Source organism: Anopheles funestus, unplaced genomic scaffold (genome assembly GCF_943734845.2).
Source record: "Anopheles funestus unplaced genomic scaffold, idAnoFuneDA-416_04 scaffold_94_ctg1, whole genome shotgun sequence".
Taxonomy (NCBI): Eukaryota; Metazoa; Arthropoda; class Insecta; order Diptera; family Culicidae; genus Anopheles; species Anopheles funestus.
The window spans coordinates 1-26,374 of NW_026045315.1; the positions used below are offsets into that span (position 1 = coordinate 1).

The 26,374-nt window shown below is 49.4% G+C and overlaps 1 long non-coding RNA gene across 5 annotated transcripts in view; it reads left to right on the forward strand.

Annotated features, from left to right (window-relative positions):
• Positions 1-1,442: 1,442 nt before the first annotated feature.
• The window catches only part of LOC125774348 (uncharacterized), a 31,407-nt gene continuing 6,475 nt past the window's right edge, over positions 1,443-26,374 (forward strand). The window contains exons 1-2 of one of the 5 annotated variants that reach the window (XR_007420828.1): positions 1,443-1,485; positions 24,320-25,145. This is a non-coding gene — a long non-coding RNA (uncharacterized LOC125774348). Of the gene's footprint in view, positions 1,486-1,680; positions 1,724-4,018; positions 4,062-4,256; positions 4,300-24,319; positions 25,146-26,374 lie in introns of those variants that run through there. The other 4 variants (XR_007420829.1, XR_007420830.1, XR_007420826.1 and 1 more) reach the window with 4 other exon arrangements.

The following is a 26,374-nucleotide window of genomic DNA, read 5'->3' on the forward strand; positions in this document are numbered from 1 at the left end:
GGTGTCTTGGCTAATGTGTCTTGGCTAAGGTGTCTTGGCTAAGGTGTCTTGGCTAAGGTGTCTTGGCTAAGGTGTCTTGGCTAAGGTGTCTTGGCTAATGTGTCTCGGCTAAGGTGTCTGGGCTAAGGTGTCTTGGCTAAGGTGTCTTGGCTTAGGTGTCTTGGCTTAGGTGTCTTGGCTAAGGTGTCTTGGCTAAGGTGTCTTGGCTAAGGTGTCTTGGCTAAGGTGTCTTGGCTAAGGTGTCTTGGCTAATGTGTCTCGGCTAAGGTGTCTGGGCTAAGGTGTCTTGGCTAAGGTGTCTTGGCTAAGGTGTCTTGGCTAAGGTGTCTTGGCTAAGGTGTCTTGGCTAAGGTGTCTTGGCTAAGGTGTCTTGGCTAAGGTGTCTTGGCTAATGTGTCTCGGCTAAGGTGTCTGGGCTAAGGTGTCTTGGCTAAGGTGTCTTGGCTAAGGTGTCTTGGCTAAAGTGTCTTGGCTAAGGTGTCTTGGCTAAGGTGTCTTGGCTAAGGTGTCTTGGCTAAGGTGTCTTGGCTAAGGTGTCTTGGCTAATGTGTCTCGGCTAAAGTGTCTGGGCTAAGGTGTCTTGGCTAAGGTGTCTTGGCTTAGGTGTCTTGGCTAAGGTGTCTTGGCTAAGGTGTCTTGGCTAAGGTGTCTTGGCTAAGGTGTCTTGGCTAATGTGTCTTGGCTAAGGTGTCTTGGCTAAGGTGTCTTGGCTAAGGTGTCTTGGCTAATGTGTCTCGGCTAAGGTGTCTTGGCTAAGGTGTCTTGGCTAAGGTGTCTTGGCTAAGGTGTCTTGGCTAATGTGTCTCGGCTAAGGTGTCTTGGCTAAGGTGTCTTGGCTAAGGTGTCTTGGCTAAGGTGTCTGGGCTAAGGTGTCTCGGCTAAGGTGTCTGGGCTAAGGTGTCTTGGCTAAGGTGTCTTGGCTTAGGTGTCTTGGCTAAGGTGTCTTGGCTAAGGTGTCTTGGCTAAGGTGTCTTGGCTAAGGTGTCTTGGCTAAGGTGTCTTGGCTAATGTGTCTCGGCTAAGGTGTCTGGGCTAAGGTGTCTGGGCTAAGGTGTCTTGGCTAAGGTGTCTTGGCTAAGGTGTCTTGGCTAAGGTGTCTTGGCTAAGGTGTCTTGGCTAAGGTGTCTTGGCTAAGGTGTCTTGGCTAAGGTGTCTTGGCTAAGGTGTCTTGGCTTAGGTGTCTTGGCTAAGGTGTCTTGGCTAAGGTGTCTTGGCTAAGGTGTCTGGGCTAAGGTGTCTTGGCTAAGGTGTCTTGGCTAAGGTGTCTTGGCTAAGGTGTCTTGGCTAAGGTGTCTTGGCTAAGGTGTCTTGGCTAAGGTGTCTTGGCTAAGGTGTCTTGGCTAAGGTGTCTTGGCTTAGGTGTCTTGGCTAAGGTGTCTTGGCTAAGGTGTCTTGGCTAAGGTGTCTTGGCTAATGTGTCTCGGCTAAGGTGTCTGGGCTAAGGTGTCTTGGCTAAGGTGTCTTGGCTAAGGTGTCTTGGCTATGGTGTCTTGGCTAAGGTGTCTTGGCTAATGTGTCTTGGCTAAGGTGTCTTGGCTAAGGTGTCTTGGCTAAGGTGTCTTGGCTAAGGTGTCTTGGCTAATGTGTCTCGGCTAAGGTGTCTTGGCTAAGGTGTCTTGGCTAAGGTGTCTTGGCTAAGGTGTCTTGGCTAATGTGTCTCGGCTAAGGTGTCTGGGCTAAGGTGTCTTGGCTAAGGTGTCTTGGCTAAGGTGTCTTGGCTATGGTGTCTTGGCTAAGGTGTCTTGGCTAATGTGTCTTGGCTAAGGTGTCTTGGCTAAGGTGTCTTGGCTAAGGTGTCTTGGCTAATGTGTCTCGGCTAAGGTGTCTTGGCTAAGGTGTCTTGGCTTAGGTGTCTTGGCTAAGGTGTCTTGGCTAATGTGTCTCGGCTAAGGTGTCTGGGCTAAGGTGTCTTGGCTAATGTGTCTCGGCTAAGGTGTCTGGGCTAAGGTGTCTTGGCTAAGGTGTCTTGGCTAAGGTGTCTTGGCTAAGGTGTCTTGGCTAAGGTGTCTTGGCTAAGGTGTCTTGGCTAAGGTGTCTTGGCTAAGATGTCTTGGCTAAGGTGTCTTGGCTAAGGTGTCTTGGCTAAGGTGTCTTGGCTAAGGTGTCTTGGCTAAAGTGTCTTGGCTAAGGTGTCTTGGCTAAGGTGTCTTGGCTAAGGTGTCTTGGCTAAGGTGTCTTGGCTAAGGTGTCTTGGCTAATGTGTCTCGGCTAAGGTGTCTGGGCTAAGGTGTCTTGGCTAAGGTGTCTTGGCTAAGGTGTCTTGGCTAAGGTGTCTTGGCTAAGGTGTCTTGGCTAATGTGTCTTGGCTAAGGTGTCTTGGCTAATGTGTCTTGGCTAAGGTGTCTTGGCTAAGGTGTCTTGGCTAAGGTGTCTTGGCTAAGGTGTCTTGGCTAAGGTGTCTTGGCTAATGTGTCTCGGCTAAGGTGTCTTGGCTAAGGTGTCTTGGCTAAGGTGTCTTGGCTAAGGTGTCTTGGCTAAGGTGTCTTGGCTAAGGTGTCTTGGCTAAGGTGTCTTGGCTAATGTGTCTCGGCTAAGGTGTCTGGGCTAAGGTGTCTTGGCTAAGGTGTCTTGGCTAAGGTGTCTTGGCCAAGGTGTCTTGGCTAAGGTGTCTTGGCTAAGGTGTCTTGGCTAAGGTGTCTTGGCTAAGGTGTCTTGGCTAATGTGTCTCGGCTAAGGTGTCTGGGCTAAGGTGTCTTGGCTAAGGTGTCTTGGCTAAGGTGTCTTGGCTAAGGTGTCTTGGCTAAGGTGTCTCGGCTAAGGTGTCTGGGCTAAGGTGTCTTGGCTAAGGTGTCTTGGCTAAGGTGTCTTGGCTAAGGTGTCTTGGCTAAGGTGTCTTGGCTAAGGTGTCTTGGCTAAGGTGTCTTGGCTAAGATGTCTTGGCTAAGGTGTCTTGGCTAAGGTGTCTTGGCTAAGGTGTCTTGGCTAAAGTGTCTTGGCTAAGGTGTCTTGGCTAAAGTGTCTTGGCTAAGGTGTCTTGGCTAAGGTGTCTTGGCTAAGGTGTCTTGGCTAAGGTGTCTTGGCTAAGGTGTCTTGGCTAATGTGTCTCGGCTAAGGTGTCTGGGCTAAGGTGTCTTGGCTAAGGTGTCTTGGCTAAGGTGTCTTGGCTAAGGTGTCTTGGCTAAGGTGTCTTGGCTAATGTGTCTTGGCTAAGGTGTCTTGGCTAATGTGTCTTGGCTAAGGTGTCTTGGCTAAGGTGTCTTGGCTAAGGTGTCTTGGCTAAGGTGTCTTGGCTAAGGTGTCTTGGCTAAGGTGTCTTGGCTTAGGTGTCTTGGCTAAGGTGTCTTGGCTAAGGTGTCTTGGCTAAGGTGTCTTGGCTAAGGTGTCTTGGCTAAGGTGTCTTGGCTAATGTGTCTCGGCTAAGGTGTCTGGGCTAAGGTGTCTTGGCTAAGGTGTCTTGGCTAAGGTGTCTTGGCTAAGGTGTCTTGGCTAAGGTGTCTTGGCTAAGGTGTCTCGGCTAAGGTGTCTTGGCTAAGGTGTCTTGGCTAAGGTGTCTTGGCTAAAGTGTCTTGGCTAAGGTGTCTTGGCTAAGGTGTCTTGGCTAAGGTGTCTTGGCTAAGGTGTCTTGGCTAATGTGTCTCGGCTAAGGTGTCTGGGCTAAGGTGTCTTGGCTAAGGTGTCTTGGCTTAGGTGTCTTGGCTAAGGTGTCTTGGCTAAGGTGTCTTGGCTAAGGTGTCTTGGCTAAGGTGTCTTGGCTAAGGTGTCTTGGCTAATGTGTCTCGGCTAAGGTGTCTGGGCTAAGGTGTCTTGGCTAAGGTGTCTTGGCTAAGGTGTCTTGGCTAAGGTGTCTTGGCTAAGGTGTCTTGGCTAAGGTGTCTTGGCTAAGGTGTCTTGGCTAAGGTGTCTTGGCTTAGGTGTCTTGGCTAAGGTGTCTTGGCTAAGGTGTCTTGGCTAAGGTGTCTTGGCTAAGGTGTCTTGGCTAATGTGTCTCGGCTAAGGTGTCTGGGCTAAGGTGTCTTGGCTAAGGTGTCTTGGCTAAGGTGTCTTGGCTAATGTGTCTCGGCTAAGGTGTCTGGGCTAAGGTGTCTTGGCTAAGGTGTCTTGGCTAAGGTGTCTTGGCTATGGTGTCTTGGCTAAGGTGTCTTGGCTAATGTGTCTTGGCTAAGGTGTCTTGGCTAAGGTGTCTTGGCTAAGGTGTCTTGGCTAAGGTGTCTTGGCTAATGTGTCTCGGCTAAGGTGTCTTGGCTAAGGTGTCTTGGCTAAGGTGTCTTGGCTAAGGTGTCTTGGCTAATGTGTCTCGGCTAAGGTGTCTGGGCTAAGGTGTCTTGGCTAAGGTGTCTTGGCTAAGGTGTCTTGGCTATGGTGTCTTGGCTAAGGTGTCTTGGCTAATGTGTCTTGGCTAAGGTGTCTTGGCTAAGGTGTCTTGGCTAAGGTGTCTTGGCTAATGTGTCTCGGCTAAGGTGTCTTGGCTAAGGTGTCTTGGCTTAGGTGTCTTGGCTAAGGTGTCTTGACTAATGTGTCTCGGCTAAGGTGTCTGGGCTAAGGTGTCTTGGCTAATGTGTCTCGGCTAAGGTGTCTGGGCTAAGGTGTCTTGGCTAAGGTGTCTTGGCTAAGGTGTCTTGGCTAAGGTGTCTTGGCTAAGGTGTCTTGGCTAAGGTGTCTTGGCTAAGGTGTCTTGGCTAAGATGTCTTGGCTAAGGTGTCTTGGCTAAAGTGTCTTGGCTAAGGTGTCTTGGCTAAGGTGTCTTGGCTTAGGTGTCTTGGCTAAGGTGTCTTGGCTAATGTGTCTCGGCTAAGGTGTCTGGGCTAAGGTGTCTTGGCTAAGGTGTCTTGGCTAAGGTGTCTTGGCTAAGGTGTCTTGGCTAAGGTGTCTTGGCTAAGGTGTCTTGGCTAAGATGTCTTGGCTAAGGTGTCTTGGCTAAGGTGTCTTGGCTAAGGTGTCTTGGCTAAGGTGTCTTGGCTAAGGTGTCTTGGCTAAGATGTCTTGGCTAAGGTGTCTTGGCTAATGTGTCTCGGCTAAGGTGTCTTGGCTAATGTGTCTCGGCTAAGGTGTCTGGGCTAAGGTGTCTTGGCTAATGTGTCTCGGCTAAGGTGTCTGGGCTAAGGTGTCTTGGCTAAGGTGTCTTGGCTAAGGTGTCTTGGCTAAGGTGTCTGGGCTAAGGTGTCTTGGCTAAGGTGTCTTGGCTAAGGTGTCTTGGCTAAGGTGTCTTGGCTAAGGTGTCTTGGCTAAGGTGTCTTGGCTAAGGTGTCTTGGCTAAGGTGTCTTGGCTAAGATGTCTTGGCTAAGGTGTCTTGGCTAAGGTGTCTTGGCTAAGGTGTCTTGGCTAAGGTGTCTTGGCTAAGGTGTCTTGGCTAAAGTGTCTTGGCTAAGGTGTCTTGGCTAAGGTGTCTTGGCTAAGGTGTCTTGGCTAAGGTGTCTTGGCTAATGTGTCTTGGCTGAGGTGTCTGGGCTAAGGTGTCTTGGCTAAGGTGTCTTGGCTAAGGTGTCTTGGCTAATGTGTCTTGGCTAAGGTGTCTTGGCTAAGGTGTCTTGGCTAAGGTGTCTTGGCTAAGGTGTCTTGGCTAAGGTGTCTTGGCTAAGGTGTCTTGGCTAAGGTGTCTTGGCTAAGGTGTCTTGGCTAAGGTGTCTTGGCTAAGGTGTCTTGGCTAAGGTGTCTTGGCTAAGGTGTCTTGGCTAATGTGTCTTGGCTAAGGTGTCTTGGCTAAGGTGTCTTGGCTAAGGTGTCTTGGCTAATGTGTCTCGGCTAAGGTGTCTTGGCTAAGGTGTCTTGGCTTAGGTGTCTTGGCTAAGGTGTCTTGGCTAATGTGTCTCGGCTAAGGTGTCTGGGCTAAGGTGTCTTGGCTAAGGTGTCTTGGCTAAGGTGTCTTGGCTAAGGTGTCTTGGCTAAGGTGTCTTGGCTAAGGTGTCTTGGCTAAGGTGTCTTGGCTAATGTGTCTTGGCTAAGGTGTCTTGGCTAAGGTGTCTTGGCTAAGGTGTCTTGGCTAAGGTGTCTTGGCTAAGGTGTCTTGGCTAAGGTGTCTTGGCTATTGTGTCTCGGCTAAGGTGTCTTGGCTAAGGTGTCTTGGCTAAGGTGTCTTGGCTAAGGTGTCTTGGCTAAGGTGTCTTGGCTAAGGTGTCTTGGCTAAGGTGTCTTGGCTAAGGTGTCTTGGCTAAGGTGTCTTGGCTTAGGTGTCTTGGCTAAGGTGTCTTGGCTAAGGTGTCTTGGCTAAGGTGTCTTGGCTAAGGTGTCTTGGCTAAGGTGTCTTGGCTAATGTGTCTCGGCTAAGGTGTCTGGGCTAAGGTGTCTTGGCTAAGGTGTCTTGGCTAAGGTGTCTTGGCTAAGGTGTCTTGGCTAAGGTGTCTTGGCTAAGGTGTCTTGGCTAAGGTGTCTTGGCTAAGGTGTCTTGGCTAAGTTGTCTTGGCTAAGGTGTCTTGGCTAAGGTGTCTTGGCTAAGGTGTCTTGGCTTAGGTGTCTTGGCTAAGGTGTCTTGGCTAATGTGTCTCGGCTAAGGTGTCTGGGCTAAGGTGTCTTGGCTAAGGTGTCTTGGCTAAGGTGTCTTGGCTAAGGTGTCTTGGCTAAGGTGTCTTGGCTAAGGTGTCTTGGCTAAGGTGTCTTGGCTAAGGTGTCTTGGCTAAGGTGTCTTGGCTAAGGTGTCTTGGCTAAGGTGTCTTGGCTAAGGTGTCTTGGCTAAGGTGTCTTGGCTAAGATGTCTTGGCTAAGGTGTCTTGGCTAATGTGTCTCGGCTAAGGTGTCTTGGCTAATGTGTCTCGGCTAAGGTGTCTGGGCTAAGGTGTCTTGGCTAATGTGTCTCGGCTAAGGTGTCTGGGCTAAGGTGTCTTGGCTAAGGTGTCTTGGCTAAGGTGTCTTGGCTAAGGTGTCTGGGCTAAGGTGTCTTGGCTAAGGTGTCTTGGCTAAGGTGTCTTGGCTAAGGTGTCTTGGCTAAGGTGTCTTGGCTAAGGTGTCTTGGCTAAGGTGTCTTGGCTAAGATGTCTTGCCTAAGGTGTCTTGGCTAAGGTGTCTTGGCTAAGGTGTCTTGGCTAAGGTGTCTTGGCTAAGGTGTCTTGGCTAATGTGTCTTGGCTAAGGTGTCTTGGCTAAGGTGTCTTGGCTAAGGTGTCTTGGCTAAGGTGTCTTGGCTAAGGTGTCTTGGCTAATGTGTCTCGGCTAAGGTGTCTGGGCTAAGGTGTCTTGGCTAAGGTGTCTTGGCTAAGGTGTCTTGGCTAAGGTGTCTTGGCTAAGGTGTCTTGGCTAATGTGTCTTGGCTAAGGTGTCTTGGCTAATGTGTCTTGGCTAAGGTGTCTTGGCTAAGGTGTCTTGGCTAAGGTGTCTTGGCTAAGGTGTCTTGGCTAAGGTGTCTTGGCTATTGTGTCTCGGCTAAGGTGTCTTGGCTAAGGTGTCTTGGCTAAGGTGTCTTGGCTAAGGTGTCTTGGCTAAGGTGTCTTGGCTAAGGTGTCTTGGCTAAGGTGTCTTGGCTAGTGTGTCTCGGCTAAGGTGTCTTGGCTAAGGTGTCTTGGCTAAGGTGTCTTGGCTAAGGTGTCTTGGCTAAGTTGTCTTGGCTAAGGTGTCTTGGCTAAGGTGTCTTGGCTAAGGTGTCTTGGCTAAGGTGTCTTGGCTAATGTGTCTCGGCTAAGGTGTCTGGGCTAAGGTGTCTTGGCTAAGGTGTCTTGGCTAAGGTGTCTTGGCTAAGGTGTCTTGGCTAAGGTGTCTTGGCTAATGTGTCTTGGCTAAGGTGTCTTGGCTAATGTGTCTTGGCTAAGGTGTCTTGGCTAAGGTGTCTTGGCTAAGGTGTCTTGGCTAAGGTGTCTTGGCTAAGGTGTCTTGGCTAAGGTGTCTTGGCTAAGGTGTCTCGGCTAAGGTGTCTTGGCTAAGGTGTCTTGGCTAAGGTGTCTTGGCTAATGTGTCTTGGCTAAGGTGTCTTGGCTAAGGTGTCTTGGCTAAGGTGTCTTGGCTAATGTGTCTTGGCTAATGTGTCTCGGCAAAGGTGTCTTGGCTAATGTGTCTTGGCTAAGGTGTCTTGGCTAATGTGTTTCGGCAAAGGTGTCTTGGCTAAGGTGTCTTGGCTAAGGTGTCTTGGCTAAGGTGTCTTGGCTAAGGTGTCTTGGCTAATGTGTCTTGGCTAAGGTGTCTTGGCTAAGGTGTCTTGGCTAATGTGTCTTGGCTAAGGTGTCTTGGCTAATATGTCTCGGCTAAGGTGTCTTGGCTAAGGTGTCTTGGCTAATGTGTCTTGGCTAATGTGTCTTGGCTAAGGTGTCTTGGCTAAGGTGTCTTGGCTAAGGTGTCTTGGCTAATGTGTCTCGGCTAATGTGTCTCGGCTAAGGTGTCTTGGCTAAGGTGTCTTGGCTAAGGTGTCTTGGCTAAGGTGTCTTGGCTAAGGTGTCTTGGCTAATGTGTCTTGGCTAAGGTGTCTTGGCTAAGGTGTCTTGGCTAAGGTGTCTTGGCTAAGGTGTCTTGGCTAAGGTGTCTTGGCTAAGGTGTCTTGGCTAATGTGTCTTGGCTAAGGTGTCTTGGCTAAGGTGTCTTGGCTAATGTGTCTTGGCTAAGGTGTCTTGGCTAAGGTGTCTTGGCTAAGGTGTCTTGGCTAATGTGTCTCGGCTAATGTGTCTCGGCTAAGGTGTCTTGGCTAAGGTGTCTTGGCTAAGTTGTCTTGGCTAAGGTGTCTTGGCTAAGGTGTCTCGGCTAAGGTGTCTTGGCTAAGGTGTCTTGGCTAAGGTGTCTTGGCTAAGGTGTCTTGACTAAGGTGTCTTGGCTAATGTGTCTCGGCTAATGTGTCTTGGCTAATGTGTCTTGGCTAAGGTGTCTTGGCTAAGGTGTCTTGGCTAAGGTGTCTTGGCTAAGGTGTCTTGGCTAAGGTGTCTTGGCTAAGGTGTCTTGGCTAAGGTGTCTTGGCTAAGGTGTCTTGGCTAATGTGTCTTGGCTAATGTGTCTTGGCTAAGGTGTCTTGGCTAAGGTGTCTTGGCTAAGGTGTCTTGGCTAAGGTGTCTTGGCTAAGGTGTCTTGGCTAAGGTGTCTTGGCTAAGGTGTCTTGGCTAATGTGTCTCGGCTAAGGTGTCTTGGCTAAGGTGTCTTGGCTAATGTGTCTCGGCTAAAGTGTCTTGGCTAATGTGTCTTGGCTAAGGTGTCTTGGCTAAGGTGTCTTGGCTAAGGTGTCTTGGCTAAGGTGTCTTGGCTAATGTGTCTCGGCTAAGGTGTCTTGGCTAAGGTGTCTTGGCTAAGGTGTCTTGGCTAAGGTGTCTTGGCTAAGGTGTCTTGGCTAAGGTGTCTTGGCTAAGGTGTCTGGGCTAAGGTGTCTTGGCTAAGGTGTCTTGGCTAAGGTGTCTTGGCTAAGGTGTCTTGGCTAAGGTGTCTTGGCTAAGGTGTCTTGGCTAAGGTGTCTTGGCTAAGATGTCTTGCCTAAGGTGTCTTGGCTAAGGTGTCTTGGCTAAGGTGTCTTGGCTAAGGTGTCTTGGCTAAGGTGTCTTGGCTAAAGTGTCTTGGCTAAGGTGTCTTGGCTAAGGTGTCTTGGCTAAGGTGTCTTGGCTAAGGTGTCTTGGCTAAGGTGTCTTGGCTAATGTGTCTCGGCTAAGGTGTCTGGGCTAAGGTGTCTTGGCTAAGGTGTCTTGGCTAAGGTGTCTTGGCTAAGGTGTCTTGGCTAAGGTGTCTTGGCTAATGTGTCTTGGCTAAGGTGTCTTGGCTAATGTGTCTTGGCTAAGGTGTCTTGGCTAAGGTGTCTTGGCTAAGGTGTCTTGGCTAAGGTGTCTTGGCTAAGGTGTCTTGGCTATTGTGTCTCGGCTAAGGTGTCTTGGCTAAGGTGTCTTGGCTAAGGTGTCTTGGCTAAGGTGTCTTGGCTAAGGTGTCTTGGCTAAGGTGTCTTGGCTAAGGTGTCTTGGCTAGTGTGTCTCGGCTAAGGTGTCTTGGCTAAGGTGTCTTGGCTAAGGTGTCTTGGCTAAGGTGTCTTGGCTAAGTTGTCTTGGCTAAGGTGTCTTGGCTAAGGTGTCTTGGCTAAGGTGTCTTGGCTAAGGTGTCTTGGCTAATGTGTCTCGGCTAAGGTGTCTGGGCTAAGGTGTCTTGGCTAAGGTGTCTTGGCTAAGGTGTCTTGGCTAAGGTGTCTTGGCTAAGGTGTCTTGGCTAATGTGTCTTGGCTAAGGTGTCTTGGCTAATGTGTCTTGGCTAAGGTGTCTTGGCTAAGGTGTCTTGGCTAAGGTGTCTTGGCTAAGGTGTCTTGGCTAAGGTGTCTTGGCTAAGGTGTCTTGGCTAAGGTGTCTCGGCTAAGGTGTCTTGGCTAAGGTGTCTTGGCTAAGGTGTCTTGGCTAATGTGTCTTGGCTAAGGTGTCTTGGCTAATGTGTCTCGGCTAAGGTGTCTTGGCTAAGGTGTCTTGGCTAAGGTGTCTTGGCTAAGGTGTCTTGGCTAAGGTGTCTTGGCTAAGGTGTCTTGGCTAAGGTGTCTTGGCTAAGGTGTCTTGGCTAAGGTGTCTTGGCTAATGTGTCTTGGCTAAGGTGTCTTGGCTAAGGTGTCTTGGCTAATGTGTCTTGGCTAAGGTGTCTTGGCTAATGTGTCTCGGCTAAGGTGTCTTGGCTAAGGTGTCTTGGCTAATGTGTCTTGGCTAATGTGTCTTGGCTAAGGTGTCTTGGCTAAGGTGTCTTGGCTAAGGTGTCTTGGCTAATGTGTCTCGGCTAATGTGTCTCGGCTAAGGTGTCTTGGCTAAGGTGTCTTGGCTAAGGTGTCTTGGCTAAGGTGTCTTGGCTAAGGTGTCTTGGCTAATGTGTCTTGGCTAAGGTGTCTTGGCTAAGGTGTCTTGGCTAAGGTGTCTTGGCTAAGGTGTCTTGGCTAAGGTGTCTTGGCTAAGGTGTCTTGGCTAATGTGTCTTGGCTAAGGTGTCTTGGCTAAGGTGTCTTGGCTAATGTGTCTTGGCTAAGGTGTCTTGGCTAAGGTGTCTTGGCTAATGTGTCTCGGCTAATGTGTCTCGGCTAAGGTGTCTTGGCTAAGGTGTCTTGGCTAAGTTGTCTTGGCTAAGGTGTCTTGGCTAAGGTGTCTCGGCTAAGGTGTCTTGGCTAAGGTGTCTTGGCTAAGGTGTCTTGGCTAAGGTGTCTTGACTAAGGTGTCTTGGCTAATGTGTCTCGGCTAATGTGTCTTGGCTAATGTGTCTTGGCTAAGGTGTCTTGGCTAAGGTGTCTTGGCTAAGGTGTCTTGGCTAAGGTGTCTTGGCTAAGGTGTCTTGGCTAAGGTGTCTTGGCTAAGGTGTCTTGGCTAATGTGTCTTGGCTAATGTGTCTTGGCTAATGTGTCTCGGCTAAGGTGTCTTGGCTAAGGTGTCTTGGCTAAGGTGTCTTGGCTAAGGTGTCTTGGCTAAGGTGTCTTGGCTAAGGTGTCTTGGCTAAGGTGTCTTGGCTAATGTGTCTCGGCTAAGGTGTCTTGGCTAAGGTGTCTTGGCTAATGTGTCTCGGCTAAAGTGTCTTGGCTAATGTGTCTTGGCTAAGGTGTCTTGGCTAAGGTGTCTTGGCTAAGGTGTCTTGGCTAAGGTGTCTTGGCTAATGTGTCTCGGCTAAGGTGTCTTGGCTAAGGTGTCTTGGCTAAGGTGTCTTGGCTAAGGTGTTTTGGCTAAGGTGTCTTGGCTAATGTGTCTTGGCTAAGGTGTCTTGGCTAAGGTGTCTTGGCTAAGGTGTCTTGGCTAAGGTGTCTTGGCTAAGGTGTCTTGGCTAATGTGTCTTGGCTAAGGTGTCTTGGCTAAGGTGTCTTGGCTAAGGTGTCTTGGCTAATGTGTCTCGGCTAATGTGTCTCGGCTAAGGTGTCTTGGCTAAGGTGTCTTGGCTAAGGTGTCTTGGCTAAGGTGTCTTGGCTAAGGTGTCTTGGCTAAGGTGTCTTGGCTAATGTGTCTCGGCTAATGTGTCTTGGCTAAGGTGTCTTGGCTAATGTGTCTTGGCTAAGGTGTCTTGGCTAAGGTGTCTTGGCTAAGGTGTCTTGGCTAATGTGTCTCGGCTAAGGTGTCTTGGCTAAGGTGTCTTGGCTAATGTGTCTTGGCTGAGGTGTCTTGGCTAAGGTGTCTTGGCTAAGGTGTCGTGGCTAAGGTGTCTTGGCTAATGTGTCTCGGCTAAGGTGTCTTGGCTAAGGTGTCTTGGCTAAGGTGTCTTGGCTAATGTGTCTTGGCTAAGGTGTCTTGGCTAAGGTGTCTTGGCTAATGTGTCTCGGCTAAGGTGTCTGGGCTAAGGTGTCTTGGCTAAGGTGTCTTGGCTAAGGTGTCTTGGCTAAGGTGTCTTGGCTAAGGTGTCTTGGCTAAGGTGTCTTGGCTAATGTGTCTTGGCTAAGGTGTCTTGGCTAAGGTGTCTTGGCTAAGGTGTCTTGGCTAATGTGTCTTGGCTAAGGTGTCTTGGCTAAGGTGTCTTGGCTAAGGTGTCTTGGCTAATGTGTCTCGGCTAAGGTGTCTTGGCTAAGGTGTCTTGGCTAATGTGTCTTGGCTAATGTGTCTCGGCTAATGTGTCTTGGCTAAGGTGTCTTGGCTAATGTGTCTTGGCTAAGGTGTCTTGGCTAAGGTGTCTTGGCTAAGGTGTCTTGGCTAAGGTGTCTTGGCTAATGTGTCTCGGCTAATGTGTCTTGGCTAAGGTGTCTTGGCTAAGGTGTCTTGGCTAAGGTGTCTTGGCTAATGTGTCTTGGCTAAGGTGTCTTGGCTAAGGTGTCTTGGCTAATGTGTCTTGGCTAAGGTGTCTTGGCTAAGGTGTCTTGGCTAAGGTGTCTTGGCTAATGTGTCTCGGCTAAGGTGTCTTGGCTAAGGTGTCTTGGCTAATGTGTCTCGGCTAAGGTGTCTTGGCTAAGGTGTCTTGGCTAATGTGTCTTGGCTAATGTGTCTCGGCTAATGTGTCTTGGCTAAGGTGTCTTGGCTAATGTGTCTTGGCTAAGGTGTCTTGGCTAAGGTGTCTTGGCTAAGGTGTCTTGGCTAAGGTGTCTTGGCTAATGTGTCTCGGCTAATGTGTCTTGGCTAAGGTGTCTTGGCTAAGGTGTCTTGGCTAAGGTGTCTTGGCTAATGTGTCTTGGCTAAGGTGTCTTGGCTAAGGTGTCTTGGCTAAGGTGTCTTGGCTAATGTGTCTTGGCTAAGGTGTCTTGGCTAAGGTGTCTTGGCTAAGGTGTCTTGGCTAATGTGTGTTGGCTAAGGTGTCTTGGCTAAGGTGTCTTGGCTAAGGTGTCTTGGCTAATGTGTCTCGGCTAAGGTGTCTTGGCTAAGGTGTCTTGGCTAATGTGTCTTGGCTAATGTGTCTCGGCTAATGTGTCTTGGCTAAGGTGTCTTGGCTAATGTGTCTCGGCTAATGTGTCTTGGCTAAGGTGTCTTGGCTAAGGTGTCTTGGCTAAGGTGTCTTGGCTAATGTGTCTTGGCTAAGGTGTCTTGGCTAAGGTGTCTTGGCTAAGGTGTCTTGGCTAATGTGTCTTGGCTAAGGTGTCTTGGCTAAGGTGTCTTGGCTAAGGTGTCTTGGCTTATGTGTCTCGGCTAAGGTGTCTTGGCTAAGGTGTCTTGGCTAAGGTGTCTTGGCTAAGGTGTCTCGGCTAAGGTGTCTTGGCTAAGGTGTCTTGGCTAATGTGTCTTGGCTAAGGTGTCTTGGCTAATGTGTCTCGGCTAAGGTGTCTTGGCTAAGGTGTCTTGGCTAAGGTGTCTTGGCTAAGGTGTCTTGGCTAAGGTGTCTTGGCTAATGTGTCTCGGCTAAGGTGTCTTGGCTAAGGTGTCTTGGCTAAGGTGTCTTGGCTAAGGTGTCTTGGCTAAGGTGTCTTGGCTAAGGTGTCTTGGCTAAGGTGTCTTGGCTAAGGTGTCTTGGCTAAGGTGTCTTGGCTAATGTGTCTCGGCTAATGTGTCTTGGCTAAGGTGTCTTGGCTAATGTGTCTTGGCTAAGGTGTCTTGGCTAAGGTGTCTTGGCTAAGGTGTCTTGGCTAAGGTGTCTTGGCTAAGGTGTCTTGGCTAAGGTGTCTTGGCTAAGGTGTCTTGGCTAAGGTGTCTTGGCTAAGGTGTCTTGGCTAAGGTGTCTTGGCTAAGGTGTCTTGGCTAAGGTGTCTTGGCTAAGGTGTCTTGGCTAATGTGTCTTGGCTAAGGTGTCTTGGCTAAGGTGTCTTGGCTAAGGTGTCTTGGCTAATGTGTCTCGGCTAAGGTGTCTTGGCTAAGGTGTCTTGGCTTAGGTGTCTTGGCTAAGGTGTCTTGGCTAATGTGTCTCGGCTAAGGTGTCTGGGCTAAGGTGTCTTGGCTAAGGTGTCTTGGCTAAGGTGTCTTGGCTAAGGTGTCTTGGCTAAGGTGTCTTGGCTAAGGTGTCTTGGCTAAGGTGTCTTGGCTAATGTGTCTTGGCTAAGGTGTCTTGGCTAAGGTGTCTTGGCTAAGGTGTCTTGGCTAAGGTGTCTTGGCTAAGGTGTCTTGGCTAAGGTGTCTTGGCTATTGTGTCTCGGCTAAGGTGTCTTGGCTAAGGTGTCTTGGCTAAGGTGTCTTGGCTAAGGTGTCTTGGCTAAGGTGTCTTGGCTAAGGTGTCTTGGCTAAGGTGTCTTGGCTAAGGTGTCTTGGCTAAGGTGTCTTGGCTAAGGTGTCTTGGCTTAGGTGTCTTGGCTAAGGTGTCTTGGCTAAGGTGTCTTGGCTAAGGTGTCTTGGCTAAGGTGTCTTGGCTAAGGTGTCTTGGCTAATGTGTCTCGGCTAAGGTGTCTGGGCTAAGGTGTCTTGGCTAAGGTGTCTTGGCTAAGGTGTCTTGGCTAAGGTGTCTTGGCTAAGGTGTCTTGGCTAAGGTGTCTTGGCTAAGGTGTCTTGGCTAAGGTGTCTTGGCTAAGTTGTCTTGGCTAAGGTGTCTTGGCTAAGGTGTCTTGGCTAAGGTGTCTTGGCTTAGGTGTCTTGGCTAAGGTGTCTTGGCTAATGTGTCTCGGCTAAGGTGTCTGGGCTAAGGTGTCTTGGCTAAGGTGTCTTGGCTAAGGTGTCTTGGCTAAGGTGTCTTGGCTAAGGTGTCTTGGCTAAGGTGTCTTGGCTAAGGTGTCTTGGCTAAGATGTCTTGGCTAAGGTGTCTTGGCTAAGGTGTCTTGGCTAAGGTGTCTTGGCTAAGGTGTCTTGGCTAAGGTGTCTTGGCTAAGATGTCTTGGCTAAGGTGTCTTGGCTAATGTGTCTCGGCTAAGGTGTCTTGGCTAATGTGTCTCGGCTAAGGTGTCTGGGCTAAGGTGTCTTGGCTAATGTGTCTCGGCTAAGGTGTCTGGGCTAAGGTGTCTTGGCTAAGGTGTCTTGGCTAAGGTGTCTTGGCTAAGGTGTCTGGGCTAAGGTGTCTTGGCTAAGGTGTCTTGGCTAAGGTGTCTTGGCTAAGGTGTCTTGGCTAAGGTGTCTTGGCTAAGGTGTCTTGGCTAAGGTGTCTTGGCTAAGATGTCTTGCCTAAGGTGTCTTGGCTAAGGTGTCTTGGCTAAGGTGTCTTGGCTAAGGTGTCTTGGCTAAGGTGTCTTGGCTAATGTGTCTTGGCTAAGGTGTCTTGGCTAAGGTGTCTTGGCTAAGGTGTCTTGGCTAAGGTGTCTTGGCTAAGGTGTCTTGGCTAATGTGTCTCGGCTAAGGTGTCTGGGCTAAGGTGTCTTGGCTAAGGTGTCTTGGCTAAGGTGTCTTGGCTAAGGTGTCTTGGCTAAGGTGTCTTGGCTAATGTGTCTTGGCTAAGGTGTCTTGGCTAATGTGTCTTGGCTAAGGTGTCTTGGCTAAGGTGTCTTGGCTAAGGTGTCTTGGCTAAGGTGTCTTGGCTAAGGTGTCTTGGCTATTGTGTCTCGGCTAAGGTGTCTTGGCTAAGGTGTCTTGGCTAAGGTGTCTTGGCTAAGGTGTCTTGGCTAAGGTGTCTTGGCTAAGGTGTCTTGGCTAAGGTGTCTTGGCTAGTGTGTCTTGGCTAAGGTGTCTTGGCTAAGGTGTCTTGGCTAAGGTGTCTTGGCTAAGGTGTCTTGGCTAAGTTGTCTTGGCTAAGGTGTCTTGGCTAAGGTGTCTTGGCTAAGGTGTCTTGGCTAAGGTGTCTTGGCTAATGTGTCTCGGCTAAGGTGTCTGGGCTAAGGTGTCTTGGCTAAGGTGTCTTGGCTAAGGTGTCTTGGCTAAGGTGTCTTGGCTAAGGTGTCTTGGCTAATGTGTCTTGGCTAAGGTGTCTTGGCTAATGTGTCTTGGCTAAGGTGTCTTGGCTAAGGTGTCTTGGCTAAGGTGTCTTGGCTAAGGTGTCTTGGCTAAGGTGTCTTGGCTAAGGTGTCTTGGCTAAGGTGTCTCGGCTAAGGTGTCTTGGCTAAGGTGTCTTGGCTAAGGTGTCTTGGCTAATGTGTCTTGGCTAAGGTGTCTTGGCTAATGTGTCTCGGCTAAGGTGTCTTGGCTAAGGTGTCTTGGCTAAGGTGTCTTGGCTAAGGTGTCTTGGCTAAGGTGTCTTGGCTAAGGTGTCTTGGCTAAGGTGTCTTGGCTAAGGTGTCTTGGCTAAGGTGTCTTGGCTAATGTGTCTTGGCTAAGGTGTCTTGGCTAAGGTGTCTTGGCTAATGTGTCTTGGCTAAGGTGTCTTGGCTAATATGTCTCGGCTAAGGTGTCTTGGCTAAGGTGTCTTGGCTAATGTGTCTTGGCTAATGTGTCTTGGCTAAGGTGTCTTGGCTAAGGTGTCTTGGCTAAGGTGTCTTGGCTAATGTGTCTCGGCTAATGTGTCTCGGCTAAGGTGTCTTGGCTAAGGTGTCTTGGCTAAGGTGTCTTGGCTAAGGTGTCTTGGCTAAGGTGTCTTGGCTAATGTGTCTTGGCTAAGGTGTCTTGGCTAAGGTGTCTTGGCTAAGGTGTCTTGGCTAAGGTGTCTTGGCTAAGGTGTCTTGGCTAAGGTGTCTTGGCTAATGTGTCTTGGCTAAGGTGTCTTGGCTAAGGTGTCTTGGCTAATGTGTCTTGGCTAAGGTGTCTTGGCTAAGGTGTCTTGGCTAAGGTGTCTTGGCTAATGTGTCTCGGCTAATGTGTCTCGGCTAAGGTGTCTTGGCTAAGGTGTCTTGGCTAAGTTGTCTTGGCTAAGGTGTCTTGGCTAAGGTGTCTCGGCTAAGGTGTCTTGGCTAAGGTGTCTTGGCTAAGGTGTCTTGGCTAAGGTGTCTTGACTAAGGTGTCTTGGCTAATGTGTCTCGGCTAATGTGTCTTGGCTAATGTGTCTTGGCTAAGGTGTCTTGGCTAAGGTGTCTTGGCTAAGGTGTCTTGGCTAAGGTGTCTTGGCTAAGGTGTCTTGGCTAAGGTGTCTTGGCTAAGGTGTCTTGGCTAAGGTGTCTTGGCTAATGTGTCTTGGCTAATGTGTCTTGGCTAAGGTGTCTTGGCTAAGGTGTCTTGGCTAAGGTGTCTTGGCTAAGGTGTCTTGGCTAAGGTGTCTTGGCTAAGGTGTCTTGGCTAAGGTGTCTTGGCTAATGTGTCTCGGCTAAGGTGTCTTGGCTAAGGTGTCTTGGCTAATGTGTCTCGGCTAAAGTGTCTTGGCTAATGTGTCTTGGCTAAGGTGTCTTGGCTAAGGTGTCTTGGCTAAGGTGTCTTGGCTAAGGTGTCTTGGCTAATGTGTCTCGGCTAAGGTGTCTTGGCTAAGGTGTCTTGGCTAAGGTGTCTTGGCTAAGGTGTCTTGGCTAAGGTGTCTTGGCTAAGGTGTCTTGGCTAAGGTGTCTGGGCTAAGGTGTCTTGGCTAAGGTGTCTTGGCTAAGGTGTCTTGGCTAAGGTGTCTTGGCTAAGGTGTCTTGGCTAAGGTGTCTTGGCTAAGGTGTCTTGGCTAAGATGTCTTGCCTAAGGTGTCTTGGCTAAGGTGTCTTGGCTAAGGTGTCTTGGCTAAGGTGTCTTGGCTAAGGTGTCTTGGCTAAGGTGTCTTGGCTAAGGTGTCTTGGCTAAGGTGTCTTGGCTAAGGTGTCTTGGCTAAGGTGTCTTGGCTAAGGTGTCTTGGCTAATGTGTCTCGGCTAAGGTGTCTGGGCTAAGGTGTCTTGGCTAAGGTGTCTTGGCTAAGGTGTCTTGGCTAAGGTGTCTTGGCTAAGGTGTCTTGGCTAATGTGTCTTGGCTAAGGTGTCTTGGCTAATGTGTCTTGGCTAAGGTGTCTTGGCTAAGGTGTCTTGGCTAAGGTGTCTTGGCTAAGGTGTCTTGGCTAAGGTGTCTTGGCTATTGTGTCTCGGCTAAGGTGTCTTGGCTAAGGTGTCTTGGCTAAGGTGTCTTGGCTAAGGTGTCTTGGCTAAGGTGTCTTGGCTAAGGTGTCTTGGCTAAGGTGTCTTGGCTAGTGTGTCTCGGCTAAGGTGTCTTGGCTAAGGTGTCTTGGCTAAGGTGTCTTGGCTAAGGTGTCTTGGCTAAGTTGTCTTGGCTAAGGTGTCTTGGCTAAGGTGTCTTGGCTAAGGTGTCTTGGCTAAGGTGTCTTGGCTAATGTGTCTCGGCTAAGGTGTCTGGGCTAAGGTGTCTTGGCTAAGGTGTCTTGGCTAAGGTGTCTTGGCTAAGGTGTCTTGGCTAAGGTGTCTTGGCTAATGTGTCTTGGCTAAGGTGTCTTGGCTAATGTGTCTTGGCTAAGGTGTCTTGGCTAAGGTGTCTTGGCTAAGGTGTCTTGGCTAAGGTGTCTTGGCTAAGGTGTCTTGGCTAAGGTGTCTTGGCTAAGGTGTCTCGGCTAAGGTGTCTTGGCTAAGGTGTCTTGGCTAAGGTGTCTTGGCTAATGTGTCTTGGCTAAGGTGTCTTGGCTAATGTGTCTCGGCTAAGGTGTCTTGGCTAAGGTGTCTTGGCTAAGGTGTCTTGGCTAAGGTGTCTTGGCTAAGGTGTCTTGGCTAAGGTGTCTTGGCTAAGGTGTCTTGGCTAAGGTGTCTTGGCTAAGGTGTCTTGGCTAAGGTGTCTTGGCTAATGTGTCTTGGCTAAGGTGTCTTGGCTAAGGTGTCTTGGCTAATGTGTCTTGGCTAAGGTGTCTTGGCTAATGTGTCTCGGCTAAGGTGTCTTGGCTAAGGTGTCTTGGCTAATGTGTCTTGGCTAATGTGTCTTGGCTAAGGTGTCTTGGCTAAGGTGTCTTGGCTAAGGTGTCTTGGCTAATGTGTCTCGGCTAATGTGTCTCGGCTAAGGTGTCTTGGCTAAGGTGTCTTGGCTAAGGTGTCTTGGCTAAGGTGTCTTGGCTAAGGTGTCTTGGCTAATGTGTCTTGGCTAAGGTGTCTTGGCTAAGGTGTCTTGGCTAAGGTGTCTTGGCTAAGGTGTCTTGGCTAAGGTGTCTTGGCTAAGGTGTCTTGGCTAATGTGTCTTGGCTAAGGTGTCTTGGCTAAGGTGTCTTGGCTAATGTGTCTTGGCTAAGGTGTCTTGGCTAAGGTGTCTTGGCTAATGTGTCTCGGCTAATGTGTCTCGGCTAAGGTGTCTTGGCTAAGGTGTCTTGGCTAAGTTGTCTTGGCTAAGGTGTCTTGGCTAAGGTGTCTCGGCTAAGGTGTCTTGGCTAAGGTGTCTTGGCTAAGGTGTCTTGGCTAAGGTGTCTTGACTAAGGTGTCTTGGCTAATGTGTCTCGGCTAATGTGTCTTGGCTAATGTGTCTTGGCTAAGGTGTCTTGGCTAAGGTGTCTTGGCTAAGGTGTCTTGGCTAAGGTGTCTTGGCTAAGGTGTCTTGGCTAAGGTGTCTTGGCTAATGTGTCTTGGCTAATGTGTCTTGGCTAATGTGTCTTGGCTAAGGTGTCTTGGCTAAGGTGTCTTGGCTAAGGTGTCTTGGCTAAGGTGTCTTGGCTAAGGTGTCTTGGCTAAGGTGTCTTGGCTAAGGTGTCTTGGCTAATGTGTCTCGGCTAAGGTGTCTTGGCTAAGGTGTCTTGGCTAATGTGTCTCGGCTAAAGTGTCTTGGCTAATGTGTCTTGGCTAAGGTGTCTTGGCTAAGGTGTCTTGGCTAAGGTGTCTTGGCTAAGGTGTCTTGGCTAATGTGTCTCGGCTAAGGTGTCTTGGCTAAGGTGTCTTGGCTAAGGTGTCTTGGCTAAGGTGTTTTGGCTAAGGTGTCTTGGCTAATGTGTCTTGGCTAAGGTGTCTTGGCTAAGGTGTCTTGGCTAAGGTGTCTTGGCTAAGGTGTCTTGGCTAAGGTGTCTTGGCTAATGTGTCTTGGCTAAGGTGTCTTGGCTAAGGTGTCTTGGCTAAGGTGTCTTGGCTAATGTGTCTCGGCTAATGTGTCTCGGCTAAGGTGTCTTGGCTAAGGTGTCTTGGCTAAGGTGTCTTGGCTAAGGTGTCTTGGCTAAGGTGTCTTGGCTAAGGTGTCTTGGCTAATGTGTCTCGGCTAATGTGTCTTGGCTAAGGTGTCTTGGCTAATGTGTCTTGGCTAAGGTGTCTTGGCTAAGGTGTCTTGGCTAAGGTGTCTTGGCTAATGTGTCTCGGCTAAGGTGTCTTGGCTAAGGTGTCTTGGCTAATGTGTCTTGGCTGAGGTGTCTTGGCTAAGGTGTCTTGGCTAAGGTGTCGTGGCTAAGGTGTCTTGGCTAATGTGTCTCGGCTAAGGTGTCTTGGCTAAGGTGTCTTGGCTAAGGTGTCTTGGCTAATGTGTCTTGGCTAAGGTGTCTTGGCTAAGGTGTCTTGGCTAATGTGTCTCGGCTAAGGTGTCTGGGCTAAGGTGTCTTGGCTAAGGTGTCTTGGCTAAGGTGTCTTGGCTAAGGTGTCTTGGCTAAGGTGTCTTGGCTAAGGTGTCTTGGCTAAGGTGTCTTGGCTAATGTGTCTTGGCTAAGGTGTCTTGGCTAAGGTGTCTTGGCTAAGGTGTCTTGGCTAATGTGTCTTGGCTAAGGTGTCTTGGCTAAGGTGTCTTGGCTAAGGTGTCTTGGCTAATGTGTCTCGGCTAAGGTGTCTTGGCTAAGGTGTCTTGGCTAATGTGTCTTGGCTAATGTGTCTCGGCTAATGTGTCTTGGCTAAGGTGTCTTGGCTAATGTGTCTTGGCTAAGGTGTCTTGGCTAAGGTGTCTTGGCTAAGGTGTCTTGGCTAAGGTGTCTTGGCTAATGTGTCTCGGCTAATGTGTCTTGGCTAAGGTGTCTTGGCTAAGGTGTCTTGGCTAAGGTGTCTTGGCTAATGTGTCTTGGCTAAGGTGTCTTGGCTAAGGTGTCTTGGCTAATGTGTCTTGGCTAAGGTGTCTTGGCTAAGGTGTCTTGGCTAAGGTGTCTTGGCTAATGTGTCTCGGCTAAGGTGTCTTGGCTAAGGTGTCTTGGCTAATGTGTCTCGGCTAAGGTGTCTTGGCTAAGGTGTCTTGGCTAATGTGTCTTGGCTAATGTGTCTCGGCTAATGTGTCTTGGCTAAGGTGTCTTGGCTAATGTGTCTTGGCTAAGGTGTCTTGGCTAAGGTGTCTTGGCTAAGGTGTCTTGGCTAAGGTGTCTTGGCTAATGTGTCTCGGCTAATGTGTCTTGGCTAAGGTGTCTTGGCTAAGGTGTCTTGGCTAAGGTGTCTTGGCTAATGTGTCTTGGCTAAGGTGTCTTGGCTAAGGTGTCTTGGCTAAGGTGTCTTGGCTAATGTGTCTTGGCTAAGGTGTCTTGGCTAAGGTGTCTTGGCTAAGGTGTCTTGGCTAATGTGTGTTGGCTAAGGTGTCTTGGCTAAGGTGTCTTGGCTAAGGTGTCTTGGCTAATGTGTCTCGGCTAAGGTGTCTTGGCTAAGGTGTCTTGGCTAATGTGTCTTGGCTAATGTGTCTCGGCTAATGTGTCTTGGCTAAGGTGTCTTGGCTAATGTGTCTCGGCTAATGTGTCTTGGCTAAGGTGTCTTGGCTAAGGTGTCTTGGCTAAGGTGTCTTGGCTAATGTGTCTTGGCTAAGGTGTCTTGGCTAAGGTGTCTTGGCTAAGGTGTCTTGGCTAATGTGTCTTGGCTAAGGTGTCTTGGCTAAGGTGTCTTGGCTAAGGTGTCTTGGCTTATGTGTCTCGGCTAAGGTGTCTTGGCTAAGGTGTCTTGGCTAAGGTGTCTTGGCTAAGGTGTCTCGGCTAAGGTGTCTTGGCTAAGGTGTCTTGGCTAATGTGTCTTGGCTAAGGTGTCTTGGCTAATGTGTCTCGGCTAAGGTGTCTTGGCTAAGGTGTCTTGGCTAAGGTGTCTTGGCTAAGGTGTCTTGGCTAAGGTGTCTTGGCTAATGTGTCTCGGCTAAGGTGTCTTGGCTAAGGTGTCTTGGCTAAGGTGTCTTGGCTAAGGTGTCTTGGCTAAGGTGTCTTGGCTAAGGTGTCTTGGCTAAGGTGTCTTGGCTAAGGTGTCTTGGCTAAGGTGTCTTGGCTAATGTGTCTCGGCTAATGTGTCTTGGCTAAGGTGTCTTGGCTAATGTGTCTTGGCTAAGGTGTCTTGGCTAAGGTGTCTTGGCTAAGGTGTCTTGGCTAAGGTGTCTTGGCTAATGTGTCTCGGCTAAGGTGTCTTGGCTAAGGTGTCTTGGCTAAGGTGTCTTGGCTAAGGTGTCTTGGCTAAGGTGTCTTGGCTAAGGTGTCTTGGCTAATGTGTCTCGGCTAAGGTGTCTTGGCTAAGGTGTCTTGGCTAAGGTGTCTTGGCTAAGGTGTCTTGGCTAAGGTGTCTTGGCTAAGGTGTCTTGGCTAAGGTGTCTTGGCTAAGGTGTCTTGGCTAATGTGTCTTGGCTAATGTGTCTTGGCTAAGGTGTCTTGGCTAAGGTGTCTTGGCTAATGTGTCTTGGCTAAGGTGTCTTGGCTAAGGTGTCTTGGCTAAGGTGTCTTGGCTAATGTGTCTCGGCTAAGGTGTCTTGGCTAAGGTGTCTTGGCTAATGTGTCTCGGCTAAGGTGTCTTGGCTAAGGTGTCCTGGCTAATGTGTCTCGGCTAAAGTGTCTTGGCTAAGGTGTCTTGGCTAAGGTGTCTTGGCTAAGGTGTCTTGGCTAAGGTGTCTTGGCTAAGGTGTCTTGGCTAATGTGTCTCGGCTAAGGTGTCTTGGCTAAGGTGTCTTGGCTAAGGTGTCTTGGCTAAGGTGTCTTGGCTAAGGTGTCTTGGCTAAGGTGTCTTGGCTAATGTGTCTCGGCTAAGGTGTCTGGGCTAAGGTGTCTTGGCTAAGGTGTCTTGGCTAAGGTGTCTTGGCTAAGGTGTCTTGGCTAAGGTGTCTTGTCTAAGGTGTCTTGGCTAAGGTGTCTTGGCTAATGTGTCTTGGCTAAGGTGTCTTGGCTAAGGTGTCTTGGCTAAGGTGTCTTGGCTAATGTGTCTTGGCTAAGGTGTCTTGGCTAAGGTGTCTTGGCTAAGGTGTCTTGGCTAAGGTGTCTTGGCTAAAGTGTCTTGGCTAAGGTGTCTTGGCTAAGGTGTCTTGGCTAATGTGTCTTGGCTAAGGTGTCTTGGCTAAGGTGTCTTGGCTAAGGTGTCTTGGCTAAGGTGTCTTGGCTAAGGTGTCTTGGCTAATGTGTCTCGGCTAAGGTGTCTTGGCTAAGGTGTCTTGGCTAAGGTGTCTTGGCTAAGGTGTCTTGGCTAAGGTGTCTTGGCTAATGTGTCTTGGCTAATGTGTCTTGGCTAAGGTGTCTTGGCTAAGGTGTCTTGGCTAAGGTGTCTTGGCTAAGGTGTCTTGGCTAATGTGTCTCGGCTAATGTGTCTCGGCTAAGGTGTCTTGGCTAAGGTGTCTTGGCTAAGTTGTCTTGGCTAAGGTGTCTTGGCTAAGGTGTCTCGGCTAAGGTGTCTTGGCTAAGGTGTCTTGGCTAAGGTGTCTTGGCTAAGGTGTCTTGGCTAAGGTGTCTTGGCTAAGGTGTCTTGGCTAATGTGTCTCGGCTAATGTGTCTTGGCTAATGTGTCTTGGCTAAGGTGTCTTGGCTAAGGTGTCTTGGCTAAGGTGTCTTGGCTAAGGTGTCTTGGCTAATGTGTCTTGGCTAAGGTGTCTTGGCTAAGGTGTCTTGGCTAAGGTGTCTTGGCTAATGTGTCTTGGCTAAGGTGTCTTGGCTAAGGTGTCTTGGCTAAGGTGTCTTGGCTAATGTGTCTCGGCTAAGGTGTCTTGGCTAAGGTGTCTTGGCTAAGGTGTCTTGGCTAAGGTGTCTTGGCTAAGGTGTCTTGGCTAATGTGTCTTGGCTAAGGTGTCTTGACTAATGTGTCTCGGCTAAGGTGTCTTGGCTAAGGTGTCTTGGCTAAGGTGTCTTGGCTAAGGTGTCTTGGCTAAGGTGTCTCGGCTAAGGTGTCTTGGCTAAGGTGTCTTGGCTAATGTGTCTCGGCTAATGTGTCTTGGCTAAGGTGTCTTGGCTAATGTGTCTTGGCTAAGGTGTCTTGGCTAAGGTGTCTTGGCTAAGGTGTCTTGGCTAAGGTGTCTTGGCTAATGTGTCTCGGCTAATGTGTCTTGGCTAAGGTGTCTTGGCTAATGTGTCTTGGCTAAGGTGTCTTGGCTAAGGTGTCTTGGCTAAGGTGTCTTGGCTAAGGTGTCTTGGCTAAGGTGTCTTGGCTAATGTGTCTTGGCTAAGGTGTCTTGGCTAAGGTGTCTTGGCTAAGGTGTCTTGGCTAAGGTGTCTTGGCTAATGTGTCTCGGCTAATGTGTCTCGGCTAAGGTGTCTTGGCTAAGGTGTCTTGGCTAAGTTGTCTTGGCTAAGGTGTCTTGGCTAAGGTGTCTCGGCTAAGGTGTCTTGGCTATGGTGTCTTGGCTAAGGTGTCTTGGCTAAGGTGTCTTGGCTAAGGTGTCTTGGCTAAGGTGTCTTGGCTAATGTGTCTCGGCTAATGTGTCTTGGCTAATGTGTCTTGGCTAAGGTGTCTTGGCTAAGGTGTTTTGGCTAAGGTGTCTTGGCTAAGGTGTCTTGGCTAATGTGTCTTGGCTAAGGTGTCTTGGCTAAGGTGTCTTGGCTAAGGTGTCTTGGCTAAGGTGTCTTGGCTAATGTGTCTTGGCTAAGGTGTCTTGGCTAATGTGTCTCGGCTAAGGTGTCTTGGCTAAGGTGTCTTGGCTAAGGTGTCTTGGCTAATGTGTCTTGGCTAAGGTGTCTTGGCTAAGGTGTCTTGGCTAAGGTGTCTTGGCTAAGGTGTCTTGGCTAATGTGTCTCGGCTAAGGTGTCTTGGCTAAGGTGTCTTGGCTAATGTGTCTTGGCTAAGGTGTCTTGGCTAAGGTGTCTTGGCTAAGGTGTCTTGGCTAATGTGTCTCGGCTAAGGTGTCTGGGCTAAGGTGTCTTGGCTAAGGTGTCTTGGCTAAGGTGTCTTGGCTAAGGTGTCTTGGCTAAGGTGTCTTGGCTAAGGTGTCTTGGCTAAGGTGTCTTGGCTAAGGTGTCTTGGCTAATGTGTCTCGGCTAAGGTGTCTGGGCTAAGGTGTCTTGGCTAAGGTGTCTTGGCTAAGGTGTCTTGGCTAAGGTGTCTTGGCTAAGGTGTCTTGGCTAAGGTGTCTTGGCTAAGGTGTCTTGGCTAAGGTGTCTTGGCTAATGTGTCTTGGCTAAGGTGTCTTGGCTAAGGTGTCTTGGCTAATGTGTCTTGGCTAAGGTGTCTTGGCTAAGGTGTCTTGGCTAAGGTGTCTTGGCTAAGGTGTCTTGGCTAATGTGTCTCGGCTAAGGTGTCTGGGCTAAGGTGTCTTGGCTAAGGTGTCTTGGCTAAGGTGTCTTGGCTAAGGTGTCTTGGCTAAGGTGTCTTGGCTAAGGTGTCTTGGCTAAGGTGTCTTGGCTAATGTGTCTTGGCTAAGGTGTCTTGGCTAAGGTGTCTTGGCTAAGGTGTCTTGGCTAATGTGTCTCGGCTAAGGTGTCTTGGCTAAGGTGTCTTGGCTAAGGTGTCTTGGCTAAGGTGTCTTGGCTAAGGTGTCTTGGCTAAGGTGTCTTGGCTAATGTGTCTTGGCTAAGGTGTCTTGGCTAATGTGTCTTGGCTAAGGTGTCTTGGCTAATGTGTCTCGGCTAAGGTGTCTTGGCTAAGGTGTCTTGGCTAAGGTGTCTTGGCTAAGGTGTCTTGGCTAAGGTGTCTTGGCTAAGGTGTCTTGGCTAAGGTGTCTCGGCTAATGTGTCTCGGCTAATGTGTCTTGGCTAAGGTGTCTTGGCTAATGTGTCTTGGCTAAGGTGTCTTGGCTAAGGTGTCTTGGCTAAGGTGTCTTGGCTAAGGTGTCTTGGCTAATGTGTCTCGGCTAATGTGTCTTGGCTAAGGTGTCTTGGCTAATGTGTCTTGGCTAAGGTGTCTTGGCTAAGGTGTCTTGGCTAAGGTGTCTTGGCTAAGGTGTCTTGGCTAATGTGTCTTGGCTAAGGTGTCTTGGCTAAGGTGTCTTGGCTAAGGTGTCTTGGCTAAGGTGTCTTGGCTAAGGTGTCTTGGCTAAGTTGTCTTGGCTAAGGTGTCTTGGCTAAGGTGTCTCGGCTAAGGTGTCTTGGCTAAGGTGTCTTGGCTAAGGTGTCTTGGCTAAGGTGTCTTGGCTAAGGTGTCTTGGCTAAGGTGTCTTGGCTAATGTGTCTCGGCTAAGGTGTCTTGGCTAATGTGTCTTGGCTAAGGTGTCTTGGCTAAGGTGTCTTGGCTAAGGTGTCTTGGCTAAGGTGTCTTGGCTAAGGTGTCTTGGCTAAGGTGTCTTGGCTAAGGTGTCTTGGCTAAGGTGTCTTGGCTAATGTGTCTTGGCTAAGGTGTCTTGGCTAATGTGTCTCGGCTAAGGTGTCTTGGCTAAGGTGTCTTGGCTAAGGTGTCTTGGCTAAGGTGTCTTGGCTAAGGTGTCTTGGCTAAGGTGTCTTGGCT